The following is a 5,277-nucleotide window of genomic DNA, read 5'->3' on the forward strand; positions in this document are numbered from 1 at the left end:
TCTTCTTATTCCATTTGCATTCTTTTCACTGAAAACCCAAGAATATTTAATTATGAATAATGAAACTGTTAAATCGCCATGTCATGAACTATATTATTTAATATTTATTTACCTTTTTTGGGATCTCATGACCGGTCACGGTGCAATTGTAATGCCAGTTGAGCTTGTGACAAACAATCTTTGAACTTTGAACAGCTATTTGTGGTATTCTCCCGTTTTCCTTGAAAAATCAAAGAACTGTCACGAGCTCTTGTAAGTTCAGTTTTAGCCTCTAAATGATTTTTTAGCCCATGTTTAAGCAACAACAGTGCCATCAATAACAAATACACAAAAGATTTAATGGGATTTCCTAGATATGCTGATGTAAAATCTAAGATCGGATAGTTTTCACCATTCACAATCTCTTTCTTTTCTCCTTAGAAATGTCTCACGGCTCCACAGTTGGCCATATGTCACTTATTCAGGTCAGTGTTGGACATTTGTTAAGAGATTGTTTTTCAGAGATTTAAACAAGTAAATGTTTAATGCTACTAACTGATTTTTTATGTTATTGGAAAACATAGCCAGTAAAGTGAATATACAGCGCAATGAACCAAGGTGACTGATTAATGAAGTAATTCTTAGAGACCGGCAAGATGTATGTGTCTTGGAATTAACCTGGTTGGCAAGTGATTCCATTTACATAATCATGAAAAATCATGTGACAACAGAACTGTGAACTGGAGCCAAATCTCAGATGAGAGCAATTGGTTTCCTCCTCTGATCTCTCATTAACTGTATGTGCCAATTAGTTTACATGAGTTACTACACGCCACAGCCAGTGAATCCGGTACAAACCGAAACACAAGCCCTCAGTTAAGCTATGGTGATTTTCTGAAAACATGATCATGTAAATGTTTTCAATTGAAATTAGATCAAAACTAAAAAAAGCTTACCATATAAATACACGATTTGAATAAATATGAGTATAGAAGGCCACATGATTATTAGAGGATAAACCAATTTAATTAGGAATAATAGAGAATGGCATGATGCAATGCCCAAAAAATGTCATATGTGTACAAAAGAAGAATAGAACACTCATTAAAGTCACACATGAGCTTGGGCCTCCCAAAGACAAAATCAACACACTACAATATACTGTAAATAGGTGTAGAAATTATGTTATTTACTTTTGTTAAGTACGCTAGGTCTAATAATGACCTAGATAGACAGACAAACGGACAGACAGACAGACAGACAGACAGATAGATAGATAGATAGATAGATAGATAGCACTATATTAGTAACCTGTTTTCTCTTGTTTGCTGCCCCCTAGTGAACATTATTATAACTACACTGAATAAACATCAATTTAATGAAAGATTTTTGGGGTTCAAAAGAGAAAGTTATAGTGGATTTGATCTCCCAGGGAAAAATTCTTATCACGTTTAAAGTGCACATAAACAGTATGTCTTAAACATTTCAAACACAAAAACAAACCTCTCCAATGATGGTCCTTGTGCTGGAATATCAGTGATGTCTTTCCCACCCTTCCTCCCCAGCAGGATGAAATGGTAAATCCCTGTGTTAAATCAATTTGAAAACATGCTTGTTCCCACTGAGCTTGTTTCCCTTGCATGTTTACGATGGCCCATCGTCAAGTTTGAGAACACAACTGGTTTGCTATGGCTCACAGTCAAGTTTATTTGCACCGCTGTGATGGACAGTTGCGGTCATGTTTATTTTACGGCGCTTCTGTTTCTGTTCTGTTACTATTACCCATGAGCCAGTGCGCCTGTATGTCTGTACTCCTATATTTACACTTAACTATGGATCTGTGTGTGGGAATGGCAGTCTGTTTGAGCGGTTGTATTGGGTGTGACTTCAGGGGAACAATGGATGTATATTTCCAAAAATACCTTCTGTGAATGAAGACAAAGACATGAGACTGTGTGCTAGTGGATCAAATAGCTGGCAGTTATAAAAGATGAATGAATGCTGGTTCATCAACACAGACACCGACCGCCGCGGATGTTTCATCTTTTCATTCCATCATCCTCACATGACTCATTGTTATATTCCCATTTTGCCATTGGACAGGATTGATCTGGCTGATACTGGTTATATTCTTCATTATTTTTATTAGACTTTCAATTGTAATTTAGTTCATTAGTAGCATAATCCACATTTTATCAAAGTAGGCTTTATTATGAGAATGATTGTTTTGGGTAAAATAATGCTAAAATATTCAATACGGGGCAGTAACAGTCATAAAAATGTCAATATCAACATAAAATTAAATAAGTATACATTTTATTTTATACTTAAAGTATAAAATAAGCATTCAACAAGATATTATTAGGGCTGTCAATTTATGAAAATGGATAAAAAGCAATTGAAGAATACACATAATAATAATAGTTTATAGTTTTATGCAAATTATTTAGACATTGCCTATTTCTTGATGCAAATTTGGTCAAATGTCACTTCCTTTCAGTCTCACATGGATTGTTCAGGATGTTTCCTGTAAACAACATGTTTCATGTTTTATGTTTGATGTCAAAACACAAATGTAAGAAACTCAAAAAGTTGAATTTACTATACACACAACATTTAAAATCTGTGTGAGAATAAAAAAACTAGCAACTAAATAAATATTATAAATATCATTAAAATAACAAATATTATTATTATTGTTATATTAATTTATTCATTATATTATTGATTAATTATAAATCCATGTATATTTATACATCTCTCTGAAATACTCTCTTCTCTTATAATAAAATAATGTCAACTCAAATTAATTTTTAATGTCCATTTATTTTTACATTGCAGTCAGCTGGTAATTAACGGAAGAAAAAAAATCACCCTCTTGGGAATTGTTGCATATATATATATTTTTATGTATATTCATATTAATAAATATATGTATCTTTTAAAACATCATTAGAATGATATGCTTTGAAACACTAAGCACTGAAAAACACACTAATATTGAAAAACCTTTTAGATAATAAATATTATAATAATAGTTTTCCTTTTTCTCGCATTTAAATTTAGCCTCCTAAACACTTTTTATTAGTGCTGTCAAATGATTAATCGCGATTAATCGCATCCAAAATAAAAGTTTTTGTTTACATAATATAAGTATGTGTACTGTGTATATTTATTATGTATATATAAATACGCACACATGCATGTATATTTTTAAGAAAAATATGTTACATTTATATATTTATAGATTATATAATTTATATGAATATAAATACATGTAAATATTTTCAAAATATATGCTGTATGTGTGTGTGTTTATATATACATAATAAATATACACAGTACACACACATATATTATGTAAACAGAAACTTTTATTTTGGATGCGATTAATCGCGATTAATCATTTGACAGCACTACTTTTTGTCAATATTAGTAGGGATTTCTCACAGCTCAGATACTGCGATATAAGGAATTAGGATGTAATGAGATGACCTATGATTTGCACTGAGCTAAGAGATCTCTTCCTGTCTATTGGTTTGTTGACAGGATGTCACATGACATGCAAATCTGGCCGAACAGCTCTACTTCTCCCATGCAATATGTCATGCAATGGAGGCCCAGACCAGTATTACCAGATCCGAACTTGGCTACTTTAACACTGTTGCTGTGGGTTGTTGCGACCCCGATAACATGATATTTAGCCCCTGCAATGTGAATTTTACCAGGAGAACCCCACCAGTTTTGTTGTGAAATTCTGGCGGCCCTGGCCCAGACACCTTTACACACACAGACAGAGCATTACCTTGTGTCTACATATTTGCCCTTCCTGTCACATGGCTCCGACCAAAGCACAGCCCACGACACTTCCTGTCATCTTCTCACTTGTCACTTTTCAGTTTCATATTACTCAGCTTCTGTAATGAGAAAAGACACCTTTTTGTATTCACATAGAAATCTTCTGCAATATTGAGTTAAATATGATTTCAAGCTATTCAGGTTTGATAAATAATAACTTCAAATATCCCATAATGCACCTTTCTTGCAGACACACAGGTGCAGTGGTTGCCCTTTTGGCTCGATGGTGCGATCGGCTCTTTTTGGGAACTGGATATGGAGGTGCCCAAGACTTCATGACTGTTAATGTTGCTTTTCTCAAGGCATTGTGGGAAACGTGATCTCTGTGTCCACTTAGAGACTCCACTCCTCTATCTTTCTTCCTTTCTCAGTCTTTCTACTTTTTCTTTTTGAATTTGCTCTTTTTGATTAAAATGTTGGGCTGTCACAAAATGGAGGGCTGAAGTGTCACTTGATCAAATGAAATTACACGACTCTTTTGACTTGTGACGACTCTCTCTGGCCTCAACAACCACTAGAAAACCACTAGAAAAATTACCGTATTTAAAAAATAAAACATATATAAATATAAAAATAACATTTTTAAATAAACATTTTTATTTCAAATAAATAAATAATTACCGCCAACTATCTGGGATGCTTGCCTTAGGTATTCATTTACAGAATATTACAGTCAATTGGACAGCTTTTGCTATTCCCTTGAACGTTCAGCTAAATTGAGAGTCGATGACAGGCTGACAGTATAACATGGCTGTGATTGTTTTTAATTCTGGTGAGATAAGTACTCTGGGTTAAAGGACTTTACACAGGAAGTGCTGGAATTCTTTTGGAGGCGTGTCGATGCTGACAGGCAAGGACACAGGCCTCAGATTGTGGGATGGGGGGGTTATCCGGTAGGCCTTTTCAGCTTTTTCCTCTGTGATGAGACTCGTAACTGTAACATTTATGCAACAACTGTCCAAACATTGACTCTTTATAGCAAAATCCACGTGCTCATGGAATCAGTGCAATTTTGTTACATAAGCAATGACAGCTGAGCTAATCGCACATGTTTAGGGGGCTTGGGATGAAAGGTATAGGACTGAAGGGTCTCTATACGGCTCCTTAAGAAGAAAACTGTGCAGGATTTCTTTTGGCAGTAATCGATTTAGATAAAGACTTCTGTAAGCAGTTCACATGACGGCTCTTGAGTGAAGTCCATAAATCATTACATATGATTTTATGCGGAAATTAAAGAACAAAAAATAAATAATAAAGTTTTTTTTTTCTGCTTACATTTACATTTAGTCATTTAGCAGACGCTTTTATCCAATGCGACTTACAAATGAGGACAATAAAAGCAGTCAAAACTAACAAAAGAGCAACAATACATAAGTGCAAATGACAAGTCTCGGTTAGCCTAACACAGTACACGTAGCAAGGTGTATATATATATATATA

The sequence above is a fragment of the Sinocyclocheilus grahami genome, unplaced genomic scaffold, assembly GCF_001515645.1.
Source record: "Sinocyclocheilus grahami isolate Dianchi unplaced genomic scaffold, SAMN03320097.WGS_v1.1 scaffold33.1, whole genome shotgun sequence".
Taxonomy (NCBI): domain Eukaryota; kingdom Metazoa; phylum Chordata; class Actinopteri; order Cypriniformes; family Cyprinidae; genus Sinocyclocheilus; species Sinocyclocheilus grahami.